This window comes from Lycium ferocissimum, chromosome 12 (assembly GCF_029784015.1).
Source record: "Lycium ferocissimum isolate CSIRO_LF1 chromosome 12, AGI_CSIRO_Lferr_CH_V1, whole genome shotgun sequence".
In the NCBI taxonomy this organism is placed as follows: Eukaryota; Viridiplantae; Streptophyta; class Magnoliopsida; order Solanales; family Solanaceae; genus Lycium; species Lycium ferocissimum.
Window position 1 is genome coordinate 44563649 of NC_081353.1, and position 15975 is coordinate 44579623.

Here is a 15975-nt window from a genome sequence, read left to right on the forward strand (position 1 = left end):
ATTGATGACATTGTATTTAAATATTCAACAAAATATAATAAATCGGTTAAAATAAATATTGCTAATTACTAAGCCATAAAGAAAATGAACATAATATAAAAATACTAAGTCATGCTAAAATAAGTACGGCTAATAAGTTTTAATTATATGACAAGGAAAAAAACTTAAGTTAGGTATTTTCATTCTCTAAACCAATTATGCAAATCCAACATTATTGTCATTCCTAGTAGTAAATTGAATTTCTTTTGTTAGTGTTAGTGTTAGTGTTGAGTTGGTTTTGATTTGGACTTTATATGAGTTACTAACATCCATAGGATACAAAACTTATTGACATTCAAAATTCTAAGTTCAAGCTTGAATAATATGATAATAGATTAAAAAAAACTATGAAAAATTTAAGAAATATTTATAAATTACATTACAAATAAATATTTTTATGTGTAAAATATTTTAAAAATTGAATATATATAATGTCGGGCTGGTTTGGTTCGGTTTGACTTTTTTTTTAGCTAAAACCAAACCAAACCATTTATGGTCGGGTTTTTTTTTTTTTTTTTTTTCAACATCAAACCAAGTCAAACCAAACTACTAGTCGAAATTTTTTCTCAATTTGACTCGGGTTATCGGTTTGATTCGGTTTATCGGTTTACTTTGTACACCCCTAACTTGAAGTCTTTAGACTCTAGAGTTTGTCTTCATATCTCCAATATATCGTCAACTTCGCCACGCATATCATTAAGTAATACGGAGCAGTTATTATTGAACAAAATTCATTCTAAGTTTTCCTTATATTCTCAAACTCTTTAGGCTTATCTATCAATTAATTATTAGCAGAGACATTCAATTGAGGTATAAGATTCTTTCTGTTAGTAATATCGTTTGGATTTCTGTTATTATTTTTTTTCACTGAAGCTTTCGAATTATTTGGCTGCGGGGTAATCCAAATCGTATTATGTTGAACCCCTGCATATCATATGCGAAAAAGTTGACTCCCACGGGCATCAGTAAAATCAAGTCAATAGATGACTGTATGGCAAGTTGGCTCAAAACGTGGCAAAAAATAGTGACAACAACTAGGGCTGTTCACGGTTTTGGTTAAAACCAAAACTAAACCGAATAAAAAAATCGACATTTGATTTGGTTTGGTTTGATTTGATTTGATTTTAAATCTTAAAAACCGATAATACTTGGTTTGGTTATGATTCTATTAAAAAATAACCGAATAAATAACCGAACCAAGCCGATAAATTATATACATAATTTTTATAATTATTTATATGTATAATATTAGCTTTTCATAAATAATTATAAATATTTTATACCTTTTAATCATTAATTTGATTTTTGATCTACTTATTTCACATGATTGTTTAAGGCCCGTGTTTTTAAGAATATGTCCAAGCCCATGTCTTCTAAGTCGTTTAACTCTTTAAGGCCTCGTTTGATTAGAAAACAAGTTATCCCGGGATAACTACTCCCAGGATTAGTTATTCCAGGATTATTATTCCACCCTCAATATGGGATAAAAAAACACTATAATCCACTATAATCTTGGGATAACTAATCCCGGGAATAGTTATCCCGAGTTTTTATTCCAACCAAACGTAGGATAAGGCGGCACTAAATTTTTATCCCAGAACTATTTTTTCTTATCCATCATACCAAACGAGCCCTAAGTGTTAAGTGTAAACCTACTAACAGAAGCTCACATTAGAGTCTAATGTCTTTAACTTAAATTTTTAGCCTTTCTTTGTCAGCCATTTGATTTTAGGTTGTTTCTTCTTCTTTTTTCGAATTTATACCTTTCTTTTTTCTTGTCTGAATGGGTCCTAAACTTCTAATATTTTTCATATGAAAAGGACAGAGGTTGTAGATTTGGAGGTTCCTATAGAAGATACTTCAGTAACATCAGCATCTGCTGCAACTCAAGCATATGGTAATGCCCTAATATTTCTTCCGTGGGAAATCCTCCTAAAAAGCAGAAAAGAGCAACTCCTTGTAGTCGAGACCCTAGCCTTGGGGATAATGATAGAAAAACATTTGAAGTTTGGGATCATTACACAAAGTTTTTTTAATAAAATGGGAGAATGAAGGGCAAAATGCAAGTACAGCCCCAAAGTTTGGGATCGTTACACAAAGTTTTTTTATTTCATATATTTTCATTTTCATTTTAGGTAGTCTTTATGTTTAATTAATATGTATGTTTGTAACAACAACTAAAAGCTCCTATGCTCTACTTTATTTCCAGGTATGTGTATTAAGATGACAAAAATGGTGCAGCCACTACTAAGTTAGTTTTTAGCTCTATATGTAATAGTTTAGAAACTTTAGGTAACTTGAGTACTACACTATCACTAATAATGAAAATGTTTCTATGATGTATGTTCCACCTTAAATAAATAAAAAAAGTTATCGTTTGAACAAAAAAAAAAAAGACATGTCTTTTTTCAACTTTTTAATGTTTTTCTTGATAAGTCTCATGAATACTAAATATAACCGAAAAATCGAACCAAACCGATAATAACCAAATCGGTGGTTATTATTTTATTGGTTAGGTTATGGTTTTAGACATTTAAAAACCGACTAAATTAATTTGGTTATGGTTTTAATCAATAACCGACCCAAATCGAACCATAAATACTCCTAACACAGCAACATGAGGGTATATGATAAGTATCTTATGGGCTGACGTTAGTGCTGTATTTGTACCCGAGCAGTTTAATACTTAGGTGATTGGCTGGATTTGGGAGTACGGCGATAGTATTTCCTGAATTTCGGCTTATTGGCTGGAATTTGGTCCAAAGAGGAAAAAGAAAAAAAGATAGTTGAATTACATACATCCAAATTAATTCCAAACTAGTACTTGTTACTTAATAAACTCTATTAAAATCTAATAATCTTTTATAATTCGTATGTCTCTATCTATACGGTACATTTTTTTTTTTTAGTCTGTTAAAAAAAGAATGAATTATTTTTATAATTAGAAATGATTTAACTTGACCCTTTCTTTTTTACTCTTAATGAAATGATTTATAAGCACATAAATATTTATAACTTATTTTAAACCTCAATTTTCAAAAGTTTTCCGTTCTTTCGTAACCTTCGCGCCTAGTCAAATTATGTCATATAAATTAGGACGGAGAGAGTATCAAACTATCTCTTACTTTTTAGGTAATCTCACTATATTCTCTTCCCTTTTTTCCCAAAACATATCAGTTTACCTTCGTAATTAGCTTATTGCGGCTTTATCTCTTTGAAATGGAAAGTTTGAGTTTGAATAAGTTCATACTTCCTCTGTCACAATTTATGTGCTAAATTTTGTTTTTTAATTTGTCCCAAAAAGAATGAGTTATTGATTTATAGACACATAAATATCTATAACTTGTTTTAGATCACAAATTTTAAAAGTTCTTAGGGCCCATTTTCTGGGAAAGCGCTTCCTACCAAATTTTTTTTCATACCTAGGGCTCGAACGCCAGACTTCTGGTTAAGGAAGGAGCAGCCCCATCTGCTGCATCACATCCTTCGGTGGTATATATTGGTCTTTTATTTATAAGTACTTAGTTTTTGTAGCTTTAATTCATTTAAATCATTAGTTTAAAGGAAAATGGTCAATTTGGTTCCTAAACTATTTAAAATGGGATAAATTTTTCATCCCCAAAAAATATTATTGTCATTAATTAAGTAGCTCAAAAATATCTTCTTCGGTAATAATTGTTTCAGCTCGTATGGAGAATGTCCTATTTCGCTCAGTTAAATCATTTCACGACAATCTGAAACCAATGAAATTAGTTTTCATGTCATTTTTAGCGGATTATAAATCATTCATAATAATTTTCTTTCATTTACTTTTGTGATTATGTAATGAATACTGAACTGATATTAAATTCTTATACTTTTTTATTGCAAATCTTCACAAATCAAATTAATACTAGACGGCGTATGCCAGTGCTGCGCACGGGCCCAACACTTTGGATTATAGTGTATCTATGCGTATGTAGTTGTGCTTGGGTAGTGATAATATATATATTTTATATTGCTAATAAACATCCATAAGTTTGTACTGTTAATATATATATATATATATATGTACTATGTTCAAAACGCGGTTAAAATAACATTGTAGTTCGTGCTCCGTATCCAAAACTTTATTATATTAGTATTTGCTACGAATACAATGTTTGCAAAAATTTATTAATACTTTTTAAAAGAGAAGACTTGTTTAAAAGGAAACAATTTTCCTCTCTTTGAGACAAAACAATAGCAATATTTAAGCATAAGTTGATACTTTGAATTTTAATTCGATTAATTTAAATGTGTTCTATTATTAATGTATGTAGATTGGACTTAAAAAATACTTATTATTTTTTATCAAATTTTGATTTGGATAATTCTAATTCAAATTATTAAATTAATTTTACATGTTTAAAACGAAACAAAGTAGAAATTTGATTTCTCTTTGAGATAAAACAATAGCAATATTTAAGTATCAGTTGATACTTTGAATTTTAATTCGATTAATTTAAAAATGTAAAATATTATATTGTTAATATATGTAGATTGGACCTAAACAATACTTATTATTTTTTATCAAATTTTGATTTGGATAATTATAATTCAAATTATTAAATTAATTTTATATGTTTAAAACGAAACAAAGTAGAAATTTGATTTTCTATTTAAACGAAGAACTACTATTTTTTAATTTTTGGTAATTATTCTTGATTTAGCTCATTTTACTTGTCATGTTTTCTTTTGCACGATTTTTTAAGGAAATGTCAATTAGAATTATAATTTGACTAATTTACCTTATTAATTATTTGATCTCCATTTAATATTATTTTTTTCTTTTACGACATTAATCTCTTTTCACATTTATTAGAGTAAGGAAAAAAATGAAAAAGTAATTAAATTCTATCTTATTTTAAAATATAAATAAATAAACATAACAAATAAATGACATGGCGGAATAGCAAATACAACAGTTAAATATCTAGATTAGATCTCAGGCTAATATAAGAAAAGAAAGGAAATTGTATGGTTTGGCTACTTAACCTTTTGAAGAAAAGCAATAATATGAGATCCATGTTTTTTGCTGTATAATAATTTCATTTGCTCTGACTAATGGGTTGATACGCATGTGGCAATGAATCCACCATTATTGATTTAATGGGGATACTTTGGGAATTACATGAATGCTGTTTGATTTTTTAAAATGGGGTGCACTTTTTTTTTTTTTTAATATTGCTTGATGTTTTTAGTATGGGGCCCACCTTTTTTTTTTTTTTTTTAAAGAGTGACTGATGACGAAGCATGGGTAAAACCCATGCTTCTATATAGTAGTAATTTTGGTTTTGTGCTAAACTTGACATATATACTTCTTTAGACCCTATTTATATAACGATGTTTGATTGTGTACAGAGTTTAACAAAGATAAAATTACTTATATTTGTGATTTAAAATAAGTCAAACATATTTGTGTAGTTGGTAATAAGAAGTTTAAAGCTAATTATTGTTAAAATATAATAAGACATTTTCCTTTTAAGGACAAACTAAAAAAGTATGTAACATAAAATGCGACAAACAATAATACGATAACCGTTTTTTTTTTTTGTTTTTTTTTTGTTTTTTTGTAAGAAAAATTACCAACAATATTAAAAAGCTTTTCACTCAAAGTGTAATGTTTTGAAAAAATAATACACACTTAAAACAAAGACTAAGGAGAGCTTTGATATGTTTTGTTCTTATATTGAATAGAGCACTCTATAGCACCCCATAAGTTTATTTTATGAAAAAATATCATTATATATTTTCGTCATCAAAATATTGCTTTTAACTTTAAAAAGTATTACTTAAAAGAAACAAACACATTTTCTCAAGTGTTATTGATTGTTTGTAATCTGAAGGCAGTATATAATGTAAAACTTTAAGTGGATATTTTTATATTAAATGCATTTCCCTGGATGACAAATTAGCGGTTGAAGCCGAATTCAATAGTTCTTGTGGAATCATCACAAGGTAAGGGTAAATCTAAAAGCAATGTTATCAAACTGTAAAACTGGAAAAAGAAAAATTATTACACACTTAAAACAGAGATTAGAAGGAAATTATTAAGTAGAAAATTTGATATTTTCTTTTTAAAAATGATTGGATAATTATATATATTTTTTAAAACTCTTTTTTACATAAAGAAATGAAAATCCAAAGGTAGGGAATCCATCAGCCAGATAACAATTTTTTCCAAATCTGAATACTGGAAAGTCGGCGTGTCGATTCTACATGCTGAATTGACAACAGAGTAAGACCACAAAATATCAACCGGCGGTTCTCTTTTTTCCTTTTCTATTTACCCTTTTCCATTTGTCTGCTTCATTCAATTGCCTTTTCCTGTTCCCAGTTTTAGTCTTAACTATGTCTGCATATTAAGATTCGTTTTATTTCGACTATAACGCGGGCTTGCCTGTAAAACTTTATCTTTATGTCGCAGTTCATTATTTTCCGGGTGGTAGGTATTGTTTGAATTTTTTTGTTAATATTTTAGCTTTTTGATTGCAACTTTGCTGTTCAACCGATCTGCTTAAACGAATTACTTATTCACGAATTCTTATGATGAGTTCCTCTTTCCAGATTTTAACAATCCTCTCTACGATCAAGTTTTCTCTCTTTCAACAAGTGTGATCAAAGTTAATCTCACCCGTTTGTGTTTTTTTACTTTAACTGCTCTTTTAAATTTTGTTTAATAATCTGGTGACGTACTTAGCTTTTTCTCTATTATCGCGTTGAATAATTCGCCATTTTCCCTTGTGTTTTGAGCTTTTATAGCGTTGTACCAAAAAATGTGGAAGAATGCAGAATGAGGGCCTACAGTGGTCACTCTTGAAACTTTCAACGGTTCGTTTACACTTAAGGTGCTATATTCTTATACTTATTTGTGTAATTTTGCATTTGGAATTTTTGGGTAATGAGCGAGAAATTGATATTTCTGCTTTACAAGTAGATGTATTACTAGCATGTGCCAAGAACTTGCTCTTATTTCATAAAGTTTGCTTGGAGTAGGTATACAGAGATGTGGCGCATAACCAGGGGTGGAGCCAGGTAATGGCTAGGGGGTTCACCCCAATCCCTTTCGGCAAAATTACCATGTATATACAAGGTTAAATTATTTTTTATGTATATATAGTAGATGTTGAACCCCTTGGACTCTTCGTTTATTTATTACTTTATATTTTTGAAACCCTTAGTAAAATCATGGCTCTGCCACGGCGCATAACAAGGTTGTCTTGAAAACTCCATTGGTTTATTGTCACGAAATATTTTTTCTAAGTCGTGCGGGCACTTACCTTCCCACCTCGGTAAGCGAACCCTCAACCATACAATGAATAAATACATAAAAGAATGAAACTAAGCAACGAAATAGAATAAATACGTAAGCTCACGTTATATAATCTAAGTAGTAGATAGTGCGGAATGACGATAACACCCCATGGTCTAGTCTGAATAACACAAAAGCATCTAAAGGGAAATAATATAATCTGGAATACTAATACATAAAGTGTTTATGTCTCTGAATAGAATAGGACATAAAGATAGAAAAGTCTTTAAAGCAGCGGACGACCATGCTCACCCTTGAAACTCGGGAATAGAGCTGAAGCGACTATCAGCCACGCGTCACAGAAGTGGATTCAACTTGATACTCTGCATTCATAAAAGAATGCAAAGAAGTGCCAGTGCGCACAAACAACAAGATTGGTAGGCATCATCGCCCGACTAAGCATAGCTAACACAACTCAGATAATAAAGCAGACAAGCAAATAAACCAACAAGTATAAGTCAATGTAATCAAATCCAAGTATCCGTCATTGCCTATGTAAAGCATCTAATCCCAAATGTGCCAAGTCCGAACATATCTGATCCAATCCAATCATCACAATACAACACCAAACATCTCAATCAAGTCATAATACAATGCAATGCAGTAGTGTATGAATACAATGCAAGGGCATGCAAATGTGGGGTACACATGGATCCTTTCCCACGGGGGTTCTCACCGGCACCACCTTGGGGGACCCGCGGAGTCCATGCATTATCAACGATTCCGAAACTAATATCGGATATCGGCCATGCAATCAACTATTTCGGGATGAACATCGGATATCGGACTCTCACATCACTCAAGTAAAAGAGTTTTCTCAAATATCAATTTCACTCAATCAACGATTCCGGGATGAACATCGGATATCGGACTCTCACGTCACTCAAGTAAAACTGAGCCCAGCTCATCAAGTGTTTTATCAATGTCATCAATATCTCAACAATGTATCATGAAAATGAGAGTGCCTGCAATGCATGTATCAACATAAAAAATCATGCTCAATATCACAAGTACCAACGATGGGCACGCCAACGATATATCAAAATCACAAATACTAACAGTGGCTACGCCAACAATATATTCGAATCACAAATACCAACAGTGTGTATGCCAACAATATATCCGAATCACAAATACCAACAGTGGGTATGCCAACAATAACGTAAAAAAGACGATAAACAGAATCCAATATCTATCAACAATTCACGAAGTCAAGCCAACACAATAAAAATAATCAACACAACACAACGGGGTGGCTGGTCTCAACACACAACAGGGCCCAACCTAAGGCAATATCCAACCCAACTTCATACCCGAAGGTTCACATGTTGTCTCCGACAATATAATCTAAATATGTGTTTCGCTATACGAAGTCTCACCAAGGGTAAGCCATAACCTACCTGGATGGCCGAGCCGCAACACCAACAACTCACTTTTTTACCTTGTGTCACGATCCAACTGATGAGCCGTGACGAGTACCCGACCACTACTGATCTAGCACCCCTAAACTCACTCCCACTCTGTACTAAACAACTTGGTGGCCCACTTTGACTGATATTCCACTGGTACCGTTCGCGGTAGCATTTATACGATAGATCTTATCTCAGAATTCCACGAAACATGCATATGGATATGCATATGTAAGCATACTAGCAGAGGATGACAACGCAGACCAACTTGGTCACCGTATATATTGTCCACCAAAATTAAGGGATAACAACCGAAAACACATGACGACCCCCACTGTATATACACTGTCTACAGACCTCTATGGAATATAGACTACAAAAAGGACAGGACAAGGCCCTGCCATACCCATATATGTACATATCAAAATAGCATACCAAAGGGCTGTAGCTCCGGTCCGAATGGAGCTTGCTAGTTGGAACTGGAAAGAAGTCCTACTGGTCTAGCTCACTCGGTTAGCTATCTGAACCTGCGGGCATGAACGCAGCGTCCACAAGAAAGGACGTCAGTACGAACAGAGTACTGAGTATGTAAGGCATGAGTAGTAACATAGTAAGAGATATCAAACATGGAAAATAACATAATGAAAAATATAGAGCATAACGTGAGATAAGGAAATAACTTGTACATCTGATTGCCTCTTAAGGCGGATACCCTTTGAATGCTATATATATATATATATATATATATGTATATGTATATGTATAATAGTGTCGAGGAACGAACGGCCCGATCCATTTAACCATATATCCCGCGTCCGGGACCGTATCATAAGTTACGAGCTGATCAGGTGGCTATGCGTATAAACGCCTCGCCCTTTTTCCATAGCCCTATATATACATATACATATAGCATAAGTAGCATGTATGAGAGCCCAAAGAACGCCATGACTCTATCAGAGTGACGTAAGGTCGGTAACCTCCGATTATATTATGGAATAATCATCATCGCTCTATCTCACCTTGAAGGAAAAATTACTATAAGGTGAGATCAATAACAATGAATAAAATTGAGAAAAATCATGAAATAACTCAACATTCTCATAATAACATTGAAATCATAAGCGTCGGAATTTCTAGAATTAAAATCATCATTATCATTGTAATCACCATGGAAATATTCTCATCTTGACATCATCGTTATCATTGTAAGAACATGTCCATCGTTGTTGTCATAAGAGCTTACAGAATCATAAATCTTTGGTTTGGAAAATACAGGCATTTTGCAAAGCAGTTATGGGTTATCGGGAAAGGAATCATGCCTTGAATCATGAACTTCTAACTTTTGGAAACAAGGAGGTTATGGAAATATATACATGGAAGCATAACTAGGATCATGCCTTTGAAAGAAAGGGGCGAGCTTTAACATACCTGTTCAGCCTCCAATTATCTACCCTTATTCGTCCGAGCTCACAAGTCTACATTTAAGAGGATTCACACTATCGTTAGACTCATCGTAGTATACTTGTGCTAAGCTTCCAAGTTAAACTGTTCTATATCCTACCGACAATCGGGCAACATCTCCCATGTTTATATGCCTAGCCCGAAATCTCAATTCAGCAACCAACAACAGCAACAACAACAACAACAATATCTACATCAACAACATCACTTTTAACACCAACATGTGCCATAAAACAACCCACACGCTATTTTCCAACTTTCATAACTAACCAACTTACTATACAATTATTTAATGACTTTGTCTCCGAGAATAAACCGGTATTAATGTAAAGAGAAAGAGATCCATACCTTATTCTTGTTAAAAAACCAATATCTCTGATATCCACTTGAATCCACACTAAAATCCACCGCACAACAAATACTAGAATCACGATTCCGCGCTACCCGAACCTCGACTAATTAAAATCACTCCACTCCCTCACTTTTTTATGACATAAATGCCCCTATATGTTTGCTGAGCTTAGAGACTGATTTTGAGTGAAAAAAATGAGGTTCTGGTCTTTTTATAGGGTGACAAAGTCAGTGGAACCGACTTAATTATTGACCTTCGCGAACGCGAGGTCCTCTCGCGAACGCGATGGTCTGGAATTTCCATGGCCATCGCGAACACGAGGCCATCTCGTGAACGCGAAGGGCAATTCTGCCCAGTTCGTCCAAATTTTCATTCTTCACTCGTTCGACCTCCAATCTTTTCGATACTTCTCATACATAATCTTAAACCCTCATAACCATAAGATAGGTGCATATCACTCCAGATCGCAATTAAAACAACTAACACCTAACGAACCTCAACGTCCAAAACGACGAGGTGTAACATCCTTTTCCCCTTTAAAACATTCGTCCTCGAATGTTGTAGTGTGCAAACCCACAACATCTCCGTTAATTTCGTTGCCTTCCTGTTAGAATCCGATCGCCATATCTTTAAGCTATAAATTGATCAGTCTCTTCTTGTTCCCTCTTAACCCTTTCATTGGACTCATCTATGCGTTCCATCACCCCTTTGTTCTTATGTACATAATTAGGTATCAACTCGTATCCCGCTCTCGTTCTGTTTCCATTATCGTAGTCTTGACTTGCCATGCCATAACCGCTCGTCGTCTGGCAAGTACTCTTTTTTTCTCACTCCTTGTCTCCCTATTAATAGGCAGCTTCCTTGCTCAGCTACGACACCCTTTTGCGTTTACTCTTTCAGTGCCATCTAGGGCTATCCCTTCTTGTGCCCGTTGATCTTGATACACACCGTATTGACTCCTTGTAGTTCATTAGTCAGGCTCTCTAAGCCTTTATATCCTCATCACAGCCTCTCTCACACTGACGCCTCAAATGTTTGGTCAATACCTCTTTATTGCTAGTAACTATAATGGTTATATTCCTCAAACTATCCTCCCAATTTCTTTTCCAAGATCGCTTATAACAATATCCAAAATGCATATATATATATATATATATATATATATATATATATATATATATATATATATATATATATATATATATATATATATGCTTCCTCACCATTTTTATTATTCTTCGATGCGTATCACTTGGAACAATCTATAATCCGAGCTCGAACTAATTTCATAGCGCATCACATCTTTGAACTCCTACCAAAACTTTCTCTTTAGCTTCCTTCCCTCAAATCTCGCGATACAAATCCAGAAGTATAGGGCTATGGAAATTCTTACTTCATTACGACTTTCTTGCAGCGTAAGTATATTTATCCTCAATTTCCTTGTTCCAGCGACTACCTCGTCAGTCGTTATTCTCTGTTATCTTTCCAGTGTGGCCTTCTTGCTATTTTAGTTGGGCATAACTTCACGTTGATGGTTCCTATAATTCCAATAGTATATGCTCTCATATTCAATATAATTAGTGATCCGTGAGATGCTTCCTAATGTCCAAAGGATACGACCGAACAACACTCTTCCTTCCTTTGGAATTTGCCAAACCGCTAACCGTCGCTCCTTTTGCTACAATTGCCATCCCTTCCGGCACTAAAATTCCCTCTTGTTGTCATCCCAAGTGTCCTTTGGGTTCTTCATCCCTTCCATCATTCTCTGTAAAATTATCTTGGAGACCTTCCGTACTCTCTCTATTACTGTTTAGAATATGTCGCTGCCTATTTAGGTGCGGCACCAACTTTCCTGGTCTAGAAATATCATATCTCATGTCCGCATGAAGTATTCTATTGATCCATTTTAATTCCTTTTTCATACCTGCTTGTGCTATGCTCATCTTTAATTCGTTTCTGCTCCCTCTTAATGCATTCTTGATATACCACTACGTCCCGAATTTTGGCCTCTTTAAACTAACATCTTTCTTTCTTTGGAATTAGACAATGTCATACCTCATTTCAGGATTAGATCCGCTCTTCCCCCCCTCTTTAAAGGTGGTCTTAAGCACTAGTAACTCCCGAGTATCAGTAGTCATCGGCCAACCCTAATGATCCTCCAACTCTTTTGGTCTCTTATAATACTGGGGTTCTCTCATCGTATAGCTTGACTTATTTTCCTTTCAGCTAATCGACAGCTTTGCATTTAAACGAAGCGCTTATGCATTACTGATCCATTCTCACTGCCTTCTTTAAGGCCCTTCTACTTTTACCTTTTATGACTGAACATTTTCCCGAATCAACAGGTTAATGGGGACATTGGAATCCATCAAAACATTTTACGGAGCGTTCGGTCACACTTTGCTCTTTTTATCCCTCGTCTTCCTTCGCAACTATTATCACTGAAATTCTTCTTACTTTGAGTTTCCAGTTTCACTTTACGTCTACAATATAACATTGAAAGTTAATAATGTTACACCCTTCCACTTCCTCTATCAATCCTTTTATTCACTTAGCTCACTTATCCTAAATTTCCCTTGACTACTTATTTGTATCCCATCTATGCGTTGTAGTTTTTTTTTCCAGTGCCCTGCCACTTCTTGTTCGTATCGCGAAATCCTTGCAAATATATTCTCTTCTTTTTTCTCGCTCCTGCCGCCAAGGCTAGTCCACACTCATGAATATTTCCCATACATCCTTCTAATTTCTCTATAATTAAATTTCGGTATTCCTTATCCTCATCCTATGTCATTGATGTACTACCTCCCGGTTAGCTTTGTTAATTCATTATCCTTTCGCTTGTCCTTGGTGATTGCTCAATTTTTCTTTTCTTCCCTTCCTCTTCTCTCCCCTCCTTTTGATTAGCCCATTAGTGTACCTTTCCTACTTTCATCCTCAAACCTTCCTTGAGTTCCTTCCTCCTCGAGCGCCCTACTCCACTTGTTCTTTTATAGTATTTACCCTGAAGTTCGTGAAATATTTCTTTAAACGTGCAAATCCGTTCTATTCTTAAATCATCCTTTAGGAAAGCTCCTCCATTTTTTAGGCAACCATGTCAATATAATTACACATTTATCCTTTTATGTATCTCTTGAGAACTGAGAATCTCTTAGTACCGTTGCAAGGCCTGATCATTCTCTCTCTTACTTCACATCCCCATTTGAGGTTACCATCCCTTAGTCCCACTTATTGAAATCTGTTCTCTGACCCCACACATTCATCTTTTGTTCCTTATACTTTTTCCTTCGCTCTAGACATTTTCGGTTCTCAACTTCCTATATACTCACTTTCTTACCTCCGCTGATGTTATTGCATTAGGACTTTCCAACTCTAACCTGTGGTGAAAATATCATCAACTTACCTTGTAACATCTATCATTTGAACTTCACTACCTTGTTTGATTAATGCCTTCAGTATATCACAATGTCGGTTGCTGGGACACACGTATCAGTTGGCGCGGCCACATATGGGATGTCATACACATACATACATATGTTTACTAATGCCTCGCTTACAAAGTATCTCTAAATACTATTCGAACTCATCCTAATTCTAGAGCTGTGATGCACCTTCTTTCTCGTTGCCGGTCTAGTCCGCCTCATCCTTCGTGACCTTTTAAGGTTTTCAATCACTCCGCATACTCCAATTTCCCTTAGGCTACTCTAGCTTCTCATCTGTCTCTTATGTCTGAATTTGTAGGACTCTTAGTACACTTCCCAAGGGGTCACCCATCCTAGTATTACTCTCACCCCTACACGCTTAACCTTGAAGCTCTGATGGGATCCGGTGCGTTAATGCTGGTACGATCGCATCCACCCTATTGCGTGATCTTTATCACATGACCTAGAACAAGTTGAAATTCTAACGGATTCTAATAAATTTTCGTAATGCATCTCTCCCCGGATTAGAAATGATCTCTTACTCGTCCGACTAAGCAAATGCTATTTTGGTCTTCGAAATCCTCAATAATCACCTTCAATCTGCATGTATGACTACTTTTCATCCTAGATTTCAAGATTCCCAATGGTGGCAAAAACATCTTAATCGTAGTTACTTATAAATACTTTGGTTATTGGTCCCTCGCTATTAAGTAATAATCTACAGTAAACGCGCACACATAGGAAATTTTAATAAAAGACTCATGTACCTGTAGCCGATCGGTCCTTAGCCTGATCTGGTGGGCTATAAAGTGAAGTGTGCTCTTCATCATTGTCTTCCCACCATCTACTAGTCTGGACTTCGTCATCTCTCCCATTCGAATCAGAAAGATACAGGTAATCTAGCAGCTCCTGGTTTACTAACGGCTAGAGTAATCAGTAACACTCACCGGAGTAGCTGGTCTGACGTAGTGCTCTACCATAGGAGCAGCTGGTACGGCTTCGGGAATCTCCTCCTCTAGTGTCCCATACGAACCCTCAGATGGGTCCGTGTCATAACTGTTCTGCGACGGATCCTCCTCTATAGAAGTCAGAAACTCTGGAGGAATCGTCGCTGGGTCCTCCGAGGGATCGGTCTCAATGGAATAGCTGAGTATCCTTCTGCTGGGTCCCGGAGCCTGTGGTCCTGGATCTACTCTGGGGGCCTTCTTAGCACCCCCACTGTCCGAGGCTGATCTCTTCATCTTTCGTCAGTCTGCACTTACCTACAGGAAAAGGGGTCAGAAGCAATCTTTCCTAGACTCTGGCTCAATCGCACGATCTAAGATAGAAAGAAAGGTCAATGATTCCTAAATGCCCTGCAACCTCCTGTTTATAAGTGTGGCCGGCTTCACACCCATTAACAGGACTCTACCGGACACGGTTTGTAGATAATCCGTAGGACGAACTGCTCTAATACCACTTTTGTCACGACCCAACTGATGAGCCGTGACGAGTACCCGACCACTACTGATCTAGCACCTCTAAACTCACTCCCACTCTGTACTAAAAAATTTGGTGGCCAACTTTGACTGATATTCCACTGGTACCGTTCGCGGTAGCATTTATACGATAGATCTTATCTCAGAATTTCACGAAACGTGCATATGGATATGTATGTGTAAGCATACTAGCAGAGGATGACAACACAGACCAACTTGTTCACTGTATATACTGTTCACCAAAATTAAGGGATAACCGAAAACACATGATGACCCCTACTGTATATACACTGTCTACAGACCTCTATGGAATATAGACTACAAAAAGGACAGGACAAGGCCTTGCCATACCCATATATGTACATATCAAAATAACATACCAAAGGGCTGTAGCTCCGGTTCGAACGGAGCTTGCTAGCTGGAATTGAAAAGAAGTCCTACTGGTCTGGCTCACTCGGCTAGCTATCTGAACCTGCGGGTATGA

The 15975-nt window shown here is 35.3% G+C and overlaps 1 long non-coding RNA gene across 1 annotated transcript in view; it reads left to right on the forward strand.

The window, feature by feature from the left end:
* Positions 1-6291: 6291 nt before the first annotated feature.
* The window catches only part of LOC132039761 (uncharacterized), a 65568-nt gene continuing 55884 nt past the window's right edge, over positions 6292-15975 (forward strand). Inside the window, exons 1-2 of the long non-coding RNA XR_009410472.1 lie at positions 6292-6505; positions 6823-6908. This is a non-coding gene — a long non-coding RNA (uncharacterized LOC132039761). The remainder of the gene's footprint in view (positions 6506-6822; positions 6909-15975) is intronic.